Source organism: Pseudorasbora parva, chromosome 2 (assembly GCF_024679245.1).
Source record: "Pseudorasbora parva isolate DD20220531a chromosome 2, ASM2467924v1, whole genome shotgun sequence".
In the NCBI taxonomy this organism is placed as follows: domain Eukaryota; kingdom Metazoa; phylum Chordata; class Actinopteri; order Cypriniformes; family Gobionidae; genus Pseudorasbora; species Pseudorasbora parva.
In genome coordinates, this window is record NC_090173.1 from 31,036,272 (window position 1) to 31,047,870 (window position 11,599).

Sequence of the window (11,599 nt, forward strand, 5' to 3'; positions counted from 1 at the left end):
TTTACTCCCTGTACATCCAGACCCTATAGGATGAGGCTGATTGCTTTTTAAAATAAATATACCAGGTTCAATAGAAGTTAAGCTCAGGCGACAGCATTTGTGGGATAATGTTGCTTACCTCAAATAATTTAGATTAATTCTTCATTCTCAACTCACTTCCATTGTAAATATATCACTGTAACAGATTTGTTTAGTTTCTGTTAATCAGCCTTATGCACACAAATGCTATAGCTTAACTTGTATCGAACCTGAAATACTCCTTTAAGCATCTAAATATGTATGTTGTGTTCTAAAAAAAAAAATCATTATGTTTAACAACAACAACAACACAAAAAACATTTTAATATCCCAAAAATACAACAAAAAAAGTTAGCAGTTGGCAGTTTATCCCTCTAATAGATGATCAAGGCTGTAACATGAGCAGGTTATCATGCAACACTATGCAACAGCACCTCACTCACCACATGCACATAATCTAATCCCACAGCTGTGTCTTGTTTCTCCTTGATGAAGAAAACGACTTACATTGCCTTCATTTTCTGTGTGTCTCTAAACCACCTTTTAATCATTATCTAATTATTTAGATCTACCACAGGCGCTGAGGAGCAACTTGCTGAGTTGCAGTCTGAAGGGTCTGATTGGAGCAGAAGGGGTGAAGGTGCAATGCTCTCTGTCAACTGCTTCCTAAAGTATGTCTGCATAAGACTTCCTCTCTGATGGCTGATGATGTCTGTCCCCTTTTGACCTACTGAAGTTAAAAGCCCCTTCATACATTTAAAAAAGGCACATGAAACGCAAAAGTAACGTGAGGCATCAAAGGTTGACAAGCGCACACACATAAAAGGTTTGATTTTAAAGGGCCTTTTAGCAAGAGAAGCTTGAAGCTAATGTAAAAAAATAAAACATTAGGTATCATTTATCAGTTAGAACTTCACATGCAATATATTGCACAGACAGGCTGGCAGAGTCACAGAGAGGAATGGAGCGTGAACAAAGTCGTTTAAATGATTATTCATAAAACTTCATGTCACCTTTAAATTTAAACACCTGCGAGTTAAGAGAACCCATTGGAAAATCCTCAGCAGGTAAATGGCTCACTTCAAACCATTCAAGATGCATTAGAGAGTTATTAACGAGCATTAATTCCAACATGGTGGACGGTTTTTATGAATACAGCTCTGGGTGACTCCAGAGTTTAAAGGGAAAGTTCACCCAAAAATTAAAATGCTGTTAACATTTTACCCACCACCATGTTGCTCCAATCATGTAGACCTGACTCCAATCATATAGATAAATATATAGACAATATGTTAGTCAGAATGAAAGTTTCAGCACTATTCACTTGTACAGTCTCTCTTTAATCATACAATGAATGCAAATGGTGACTGAGGCTGTAAACACTAACCAGCTCTGAGCAACTCCAAGAAGTGAAAGATATAGTAGAAAAATAAGTTCCTGTGCTCAACCAGGTGAAAGACAGCTGTTTACTAACAAACAGTCCTTATTGATTGCATCAATTTTGGCCCATACTTGGTTTGCAAAGTGAAAATAATCCTTCAAACCTTGCGTTCAAATATATTTATTGGGTGTGTTGTGGTTAACGTTGCCATGGGAATATGAAAATGAAAACACATTCTGCTCTCTTATATGCACTCTGATGTAGCCTGGGGGTTTCTGTAAAAAGCCTAACTCCTTCTCTGCTAATACGACAGCATGGCTCAAACTCAGGATCATCTGATCACCCACTATTTCCACCATAAACTTTAAATTGAAAATCACCCTTTTACTTCTGAAATGGTATTGCAATAATACATCATATAATCAGCAGCATCTACTATTAATAGCAAACAATACACCGAGTAATAAGACAGAGCCTCATTCCATCCATAAATAGGATGAAACGTGTGAAGAATTGCCCCCCTGTTCCTTCAGCAACAGATGCCCAAGTCATCACCACTCACGAGTCTCTCTCTCTCTCTCTCTCTCTCTCTCTCTCTCTCTCTCTCTCTCTCTCTCTCTCTCTCTCTCTCTCTCTCTCTCTCTCTCTCTCTCTCTCTCTCTCTCTCTCTCTCTCTCTCTCTCTCACACACACACACACACACACACACACACTGAGCGCACAGCACATGCCTATGGGCTAATTCTCTCTCAGCTGAACCACCGCGACAACACATCAGCATTTAAACCCTTCGTTTCATGTGTCACAGATAAAGGCAGTAGATCTTTATTCATTGCGCTTAAACTGTTTGTTTCTTGTTCGCGAGCGGTGGAGCTCGCGCAGAGAAGCCGCGCGCGCTTTAGTGATTTATCACAGGCCACACAGTGCCTTCGTTTTATACACATACATTTCCAAAGAAAAGAAAAATCAATAGTTTGTTCACAAATACAACTCTAATCCAAAGTTTGAAGGCAACAGATTTAGTGGTTGGTTATTGGTAAACCAAGAAACAGCGTGACAAGTAAACTAAAGAAAATGCGCATTGGTGAGCATCTTTTACACTCTGAAAAATACGCATTGAGAGGCCGATATTTGTTGTCATGCAGAAAGGTCTAAGGTTATTACATACATACATACCTAGCACTAACTAAACGCACGTTGGTACGCTGTATTTTCAGATTAGTTTTATTAGACAGTTTAAAACGAACCGTTCATTCCTCGTCTTATAATAAGCAGTCCTATATCCTAAAGTAATCCATCCATAATTTATGACTCTGTGTCACTAAATATTGGTGAAGGGTGTTTCGACAGCACAAATTCATTAGTTTACATCGACGCCCGGACACACATGCGTGCGCACAGTCGCGCGCCGCGCAACTGGACACATACACAGACACACACACACACACACATACTGCCGCATTAATTCCTTTGTACTCATATACACAGTAAAACATGGTTTTCGTCATTACAGTCATTATTACAACTGGCAAATGATAGAAAATACAAAATTACCATTTTAAACGCAGTTGTTTACGATGGCTGTTTATGCACACATTTCCTAGACTACAGAACAACACGTACAGAATGTTTGTTTCCCAAGTAAATGTTACAGTCTTACCTCGACTTGTTCCTTTGTTTTAAATCAAAATATATCCGTCAGAATCTCTAGTGCGGAGTCGATGCCTCCTCTCGCCTGTCTTTCTCCGTCTCTCTCTCTCTCTCTCTCTCTCTCTCTCTCTCTCTCTCTCTCTCTCTCTCTCTCTCTCTCTCTCTCTCTCTCTCTCTCTCTCTCTCTTAAATTGATTCACCCTTTCGCAGAGCTGGAAGCAGAGCACTGTCTGCCTGTGAGTAGTGGCGGGTCAGATGGAAAAATACACGCAGGAAGAGACAGCAGCCAACTTTACCCGCGTCCTACGGTGAGCCTGGAGAACATGTAGTGTGTTTAAAAACCCATGAGGTAAATATTATTAGCCTTGACCAGCTGACACAACAGATATACTAAAAACCCGACAAATCAAGTATGTTCTCGTTTAATCAAACCTAAATGCTGACGCGTAAACACGCTGCAAATGATCGTTAAAGATGCTAAAGCCAGATAAGTCGTTTTAGATCTTCAGACAAGCCTAGACACGCCCCCATATTTCAATAGCAATATTATCTACCTATAAGATTGTCTGAGTATCACTAGACCAAGCTCCATTTAAGATTGAACATTAGTCTGGGGAGTCTGCTATGCATTTTCTACTGCACAAGAGGCATGATCAACCAGCATAATTCAAATGACTGTATGCAATTGCATAGTCCTTTAACCAAGGTGGATAAGCCAGTCTGTGATTGGTTCCCGCAAAAGTGTAAAAGAAGCAGCAGAAATGAATGTATAGTAGGGCTGTGCGATATTGAAGAAAAATGCGATATGCGATATCTTGTTAAATATTGCGATTTTCGATATGCGATATGATATTGCAATTATGTGTAAAATCTATTTCAATTAATATAAAAAATATATATTTAAAAACTGAGAATGAAACCATTTGTGTTTCACATTCTTTCTGGGAAAAGAAAGCATTGCTACAACTTCTGAAAGTGACCAGCTGTGTTTTAGCCAACATTTGTGTCACACATTGTTCACGTTTCGGTGTGTGTGTGTCAAACAGCGCGAGACTGCAAGTTATTGTTTTTCGCAAATTATTACGTTTAATAACTCTTTTTAATGTCAAGCAAGTCACATAAGTAACAATAATGTGCCCAGTCTATTCTCTGCCCAATGTGTGACTTAAAACATACACTTTTCACAATGTTGAAGTAGCCTATTAAAATCATTCAGATATTGCGAGCCATTGCGATATGCATATTGCGATATTTACATTTGCAATATTTCGATATATTGCACAGCCCTAATTTACAGGTTTCCAGACCAAATCAAATCGCAGGCAGATCAGGCTGAGTTTACCCAATCTACCTATCAGAAGCAAAACAACTCACAAAATCGCTCGACGTTCGCATGCCACACTCTCAGGTTCCGGGTTCCCAGTCAATTTAAGTTATGAACTTATACGCTAAAAAATATGCTGTTTACACAACATCATTTTCAGTGAAATCATTCAAAATCATTTTTTTTAAGTTATGCGTTTGGACCCTTCATTTACACAACAACAGTGTTTTGGGGACCTTAAATGCAAACTTTTGAGCAGTTGATTTGAGCTTGAGTTGTTTATTATTTATAATCTGCAAGCAGAAATGCATATGAGAAAATGCATTTTTTTTTAACCTAAGATAGAGGTTCTAGCAGGCCAGTCAAAGTGCTTGTGGTCTGTATATAATTGATGCTTTGTTACATTTTTGGAAAGGTGCACGTCAGGCTACGCATGCTACACACAGCATATAACGTAGCACCCAAAGTTTAAATTTCAGAACAATTTGGATAATCTCATGTGAATTTGTTGGTTTGGCATAACCAATCAGGCATAACATTATGACCTAATATTATGTCGGCCCCCCTTTTGCTGCTATAACAGCCCTGACTAGTCAAGGCATTGACCCTTGAAGGTGTGCTGTGGTATCTGGCACCAAGATGTAAGCAGTAGATCATTTAAGTCCTGTAAGTTGTGAGGTGGGGCCTACATGGATTGGACTTGTTCGTTCAGCACATCCCACAGATCCTTGATTCTGGGGAATTTGGAGGCCAAGTCAACACCTCAAATTCGTTGTGCTCCTCAAACCATTCCTGAACCATTTTTGCTTTGTGGCAGCTAGGTGCATTATGAAAGAGGACACATACCACCAAGGAATACCATTTCCATGAAACATTACATTGTGTGCAACAATGCTTAAGTAGGTGGTACGTGTCAAAGTTACATCCACATGGATGGCAGAACCCAAGGTTTCCCAGCAGAACATTGCCCAAAGCATCACACTGCCTCTGCCGGCTTGCCTTCTTCCCATATTGCATCCTGGTGCCATGTGTTCCACAGGTAAGTGATGCACATGCAACTTGCCATCCATGTGATGTAAAAGACAACGTGATTCATCAGACCAGGCCACCTTCTTCCAATGCTTCCATTGCTGGCACTTTCTGCGGTGGGCAAGGATCAGCATGGACACCCTGACTGGTGGCTGTGCAGCCCCATATGCAACAAACTGTATATGAATGGATGAATGAACATTACTGTCTATTCACTCCACTCACAACTGTTATGCATTTCTTCTTTTCATTAAACTCGCCAAATTTAGTTTTAAATGTAAGCAACTCATTATTTAAGGGATAGTTCACTCAAAAATGGAAATGCGATGTTTATCTGCTTACCCCCAGTGCATCCAAAATGTAGGCCTTTTTAATTGTTTCTTCAGTAGAACACAAATGAAGATTTTTAACTTAAACCGTTGCAGTCTTAAAGAGTAATAGAGTCAAAACATGAAGTTTATGAAAATCTTTTATCAGCAGTGGCAGTTAATTTTTTAATGAGCAATGGCGCAGGTGAATGTCAGTTAGACCGTATTTAATGCGCGTCACATCACAACACAACACGCAGGACATGTCAATCAATCGATGCACTATATGGTAAAGACAGACAGCTGTCCTTTTATCGACACTAGACAGGCCTGGTAACGCATGAGAATGTCCTGCTTCACTTCGTGCGTTTGTGTAGGAGTAATGTTTGTATGCGTGTGTGGTACAGAGCGCATATGCGCGGCCACAACACACGCGCGCGGCGCTCCGCTTTGGATGTTACGTTGGCATAGCAACGCCGAGGCACATATACAGTATCCGAATCCGCCCCCTGTTCGCGCTGCCGAGGCGAGCACACAGCATTAGTCTTTAAACGCTTCACCTTTTCTTACCAATTTAGAGCGAGGTTGCGCAGAAGATCGCGATAAGTAATTGTGAGTGTATCGCTCGATACACAGGGGCGTGACAACATGAGTTGGGTGCTAGGAATTGGGGGTAAATGATGTGTGAGAGGAGGAGGGAGAGGTCACTGGAGGAGAGACGGTGGAGAATATCAGATGGCTGATTAGCACTGAATTGATAACATTCTAAATTCAGACACTGGGAATCAGTCACTGCCTCAACTCTTCACGTCCGACTCTGCTAAGAGTTCTTTGCCCGCAATAAACGTCTGAGAGATTATATTGCGGCTGACTTTACCTCATAATGCATTTCTCTCTTTTTTTTTCTCAGAAAGGATATGGAACACAGCTACTGTGTCTTTCAGACTAAAATTATATTCACACTATCGTCTACGGCTTCCTCAGAGGGGCTTGTAGCCTACGGTCCAGTGGCCAATCCCTGAAGGCCGGCACCCTCCGAATCGGCATGCCCCCGAACGAACTCCCTTCGTCCTCCCCTCCTCCGTCGCTCTCTCTGCGGCGCATTCGCTCCACTGACATCACATCTATACCATTAGCTCTCTTTGAATACCCCCGCCCCCATTCCCTTCCTGCCTTTTGCCCCCGAACTGCGCTCTATGCAGTTGTAGAGGAGGCATTGTTCACAGCCCACAGCTCAACCCTGGAATTCTACACCAGTGGTCGGTCTCTCTCTCTCTCTCTCTCTCTCTCTCTCTCTCTCTCTCTCTCTCTCTCTCTCTCTCTCTCTCTCTCTCTCTCTCGTCCCAGCATCCTGCTCCTTCTTCCTCTCCCTCCCTCTCTCTCTCTATTAAATTTCCAGTCACACAACAGTGCAGTGGATATCCCTCCCTCCCTCCCTCCGGTTTCTCTCTCTCTCTCTCTCTTTCTCTCTTACTCTCTCTCTCTCTCTCTCTCCTCTTTCCAATCTCCTCCCCTCTCCCACAGATACCCTCCTATGTTGAAATCTTCCTGGATCTCTGTGTCTCCCCGTTGACTGCTCTCTCTCTCTCTTTCTCTCTCTCTCTCTGAGTCAAAGTCCTCAATCTCCATTGATTAAGACTGCAAGCTGTCCCCCTCCTCATTTACAACCGCCTCATCTCTTCCGCTTTCACCCCAATTAAAACCGTTCTCTTGCTTTGAGCTCTCCCCACCCCGAAACACACTTATCCGGCACGGCAGTCGTGTAAGCTGCGCAGTGTGCGTGTGTGTGTGTGTCCGACCATGTGGACTGTGTTTTTCTTGGTAATGCTCCTTCTTTCGATCTCCCTCGCGGGCAGCTGATATTTGACTGATTATGTGGACACCACAGGCCATTAAATGAACAGTGATGCGGGCTGGCTGGAGGATTAATGCAGTTCACATGATGAAGATAGATTGGACGCGCTATACAGTATAAGGCCCTGTGTGTGATTACCGTCCTTCACGAGGAGCTGCGAGAAAGCGCGTGGCCCTTTGAGCGCTGCGATGCAAGGCGCGTTTCACGCCACGCGCCGGAATTAATTCTCTCCGCATGTCCTCACCTGCAGAGTGAAATACTCCCAAACCACAGTGTGGGACGACCGTGTTCCAGTCGGGATGAGTTTTTGCTCAGTTTTGCAGTGCCTGCTAAATGTTTTTGTCATGTGGGTCAATGACTTGTTGCTGTGCTCATTTGTTCAAAATTACATTCACAATGCTATTCATACAAGTGATTTAAATAGCCTGTGTGACAGGCCTTAGTTAATATTTTTGTGGGAATAAAGTTAAAAAGTGTGAGGATGATACATTGTCCTGATAGTATAATGAAGAAACATGCATTAAACAATCTTAAAAGTGTGTGTGTGTGTGTGTGTGCGTGTGTGTGTGTGTGTTTTACAAAAAACATAACGTCAATCATTTATGACATTTTAAATGTCATAAAGCAATTTTTGAAAAAGTTTTTTTTTGTGAAAAAGTTTGAACTGGAACTTTTATTGAATATACTACATTATAATATAAATTAAAATCATATGTGAATATAAAGATTACATTTCTAATCTTTATAAAGATTTTTCCTTTCCTTTTCTGTTAAGTTCACTTTAAAATGAAAATTAGCCCATGATTTACTCTCAAGCCATTGGTGTATACAACACGATTATTTCTTTGAACACAAACAGAGTGATATTATATCTAGGTGCCCTAGAAGGAAAAATTGAACTAACCTTGCCATAGTAAAATAATAAGAGTTCAGTACATGGACATCACATACAGTGAGTCTCAAACACCATTGCCTCCTCCTTATGTAAATCTCGTGCATGAAAAACACCACGGAAAAATAGACGAATCTCAACATAACACCAACTTTGATGAAATCGCTGGGATCATTAATATGTACGCCCCCAACATTTGCATAAGCCAGAACATTCATTGTCAGGCAGAACTGTGCAGCAGAATCATCAGGAGTTCTGGAGGTAAACAAGCGTCACGGGAGGATAGCAAAAATGGCAGATCATGGACACAAATGTCATGTTCCAGGCTGTGCATGGGGACGTGAGGACTTTTCATACCCTTCCCACAGATAAAAAATGTCAACAGTCATGGTTGATGTTTATTGTAATCAGATACCGCAACAATTTGATTCAAAATCGTTTGTTTGATCGGCCCATTTCACCGCCGACAGTTTTTCTAACTTGGGGCAATATCAAGTAAGATTCGCTATGGGTCTAAAACTGAAGAAAGGGGCAATTCCAACTATATTCCTGCAAGCAGTAAGTAGTGATTTATCTACTTATTGACTGTTTAAACAATTTCTGATTAAATTGAAAGTTTCTTAGAGAGACAGCATTGTCTAGATAATGCAAGATGTTAGTACAGTAACAATAGGAAACGTACTCGGTTACTTTCGTAACCTCGGTTCCCTGAGAGAGAGGAACGAGTATTACGTATGGGAAAAACTCCTTTTCTCGAGAATGTGAAGCAAAACTTTTAATAAAGGTATCTATGTAAAGCGCAGTGAGCTGCACGGCCATAGCCCAGCGCGAGGAGCGCTCTGATTGGCCGGGCCGCGGCAACTGCAGGAACCTATGGTGAGGCGGCTGAGAGGAACGAACCAATGGGGGGCGTTCCAGAAGCCCGCCGAAAAAGGTGCTTATATTTGCATACAGGAGGCTATATAAGACCCTAATTCGCCATAGGTGTCAGGTTTTAAGATCGACTGAAGCGATACCTGAGAAGCATAAACACGGCACGGAACGTAATACTCGTTCCTCTCTCTCAGGGAACCGAGGTTACGAAAGTAACCGAGTACGTTCCCTTTCGAGAGAGGTTCCTCGTATTACGTATGGGAACACAATGTAAAGCGCCGTGTGTGCTGACTGACCCAGTATACCCAAAGCACATGTTATAAACCCCCGAGACACCGACAGAGGCGGCTTATAAGGGGAATGAAGAACCGGAAGAGTCGGTTCGTTTGAACAGCTGATCGGACATAGTCGGATCTTATGATGAATGAATAGTGCTTAAGGGCTAATGTGTACAGGCCAAAACGTAAGGCAATCTGTTTGCCAGGGTCAAGATAGAGCCTAGATGGAGAGAAGCCCTGCTTGTAGAGCTGGAACCTCCAACTTGTAGAATCTGATAAAAATGGACGGAGAGGCCCAGCCTGCCGCCGCACAGATATCTTCCAAAGAAATGTCACACGACCAAGCCCAAGATGAGGCCATGCCTCTAGAGGAGTGGGCTTAAATGCCTGTAGGACAGGTTAGGTCCTAGACCTATATGCTAGGGGGACTGCATCCACTATCCAGTGTGAGAGACTGTTTCATGACAGCACAAACTTTAGTGCGGCCACCGAAGCAATGAAGAGCTGATCCGACTGCCTGAAGGGGGCGGAGCGCTCTAGATACAATCTCAATGCTCTGACTGGGCAGAATAGGTTTGCGTCTTATTCTCTCTGAGACGCGGGTTAAGCAGTGCAAAGACCTGCATACTGAAGGGGTTGATAGCACTTTCAGCATAAAACCATGCCTCGGTTTGAGCACAACCTTGAAGTTGCTGGACCCAAACTCAAGACAGGAAGGGCTCACGGAGAGTGCAGGTAAGCCACCCACTCGGTTAACCGAGGCCACAGCCAGCAGAAAAACGGTTTTGAGTGATATGTGCTTCAAGCTCGTGTTCTGAAGTGGTTAGGAGGGGGAACCCTTCACGGCCTCCAAAACCATGGCGAGGTCCCAAATAGGGACCGAGGTAGGGGCAAGGCGGGCTAAATCTCCTGGCCCCTTTAAGAAAACACACAATAAGATCACTTTTCCCTAGTGAATGTGCCGCGATCGGAGCGTGGCTAGCTGCTATGGCGGAGACACACACCCCGAGTATGGAGGGGGGACGACCCGCATCCATTAGCTCTTGGAGAAAGCGAGCAGTTCCGCCAGTTCGCATGAGTGTGCGTCGATGTTTCGCGTAGCACATTGGTTAGAAAACCACTGACCACTTCAAAGCAGAGCTGCCAGATAGCAGGGGCTCTAGCTTCCGAAATAGTGTTCATAACTTGTCAGAGAGGTTCCCGGATACCGTTGATGGGCCATACGTGGAGGGCCCACAGCTCGGGATTGGGATGCCAGACCTTCCCTTTCATTGGCAGAATAGGCCATGGGGCTGTGTCTGACAGCTGAAACAGTTTGGAGAACCATGTGCGGTTCTTCCAAAGTGGGGCTATTAAAAAGCACAGGCTTGCAGCTGGATCGCGATCGGAGGGAACATATAGAGGGAGTCTGGGCCAACATGGGCCAGGGCATCCCTGCGTTTGCAGAAAAAATATTGGGCAGCGTGTGCTGTGCGAGCTGACTCGTTTGCGGGTAAAGGGACCATCCCCCTGGGGACATGGGTCCTCTGGATAACATGTCCGGACCCTGATTCAGAATACCTGGCACGTAAGCCGCCCTTAGGGAGCTCAGATTGTGCTCTGCCCATAAAAGGAGATGCTTAGTCATGCAGTGAAGAGAGTCTGATCTCGGCTGCCCTAGCGATTTTATGTACATTATCAAGACGTGGTGGTTCTTATGCCGTAAGACGCTCGTTGAGTCTTGAGTCTATGACAATGACTGTACTGATAAGCCTGCCCCTCGAAGGCGAATCTCAAGAATGGCCTGTAGTGGGGGTGGGGGGTTATCGTAACGTGAAGTATGCGTTTTTCAGATCTATTGAGAAAACCCAATCCCCGGGGCGAATGTGCGCGGGGATTTGTTTCACCGTCAGCACCTTGAAACGAGCGTGTCATAAGTGCTTTGTTCAGATGCCTGGAAAATGGGCCTGAGACCGCCACCCATTTTCGGCATGAGGAATTAGCGACAGTAA

General features: G+C 43.4%; 1 protein-coding gene across 2 annotated transcripts in view; it reads right to left on the bottom strand.

The window, feature by feature from the left end:
• lrrc4ba (leucine rich repeat containing 4Ba) overlaps positions 1–3,193 on the bottom strand; it is a 40,321-nt gene extending 37,128 nt beyond the window's left edge. The window contains exon 1 of one of the 2 annotated variants that reach the window (XM_067415545.1): positions 3,060–3,193. The gene's annotated coding sequence lies outside the window, so the exon portion shown is untranslated. The remainder of the gene's footprint in view (positions 1–3,059) is intronic. The other variant, XM_067415542.1, reaches the window with a different exon arrangement.
• Between the last annotated feature and the right edge of the window lie 8,406 nt (positions 3,194–11,599).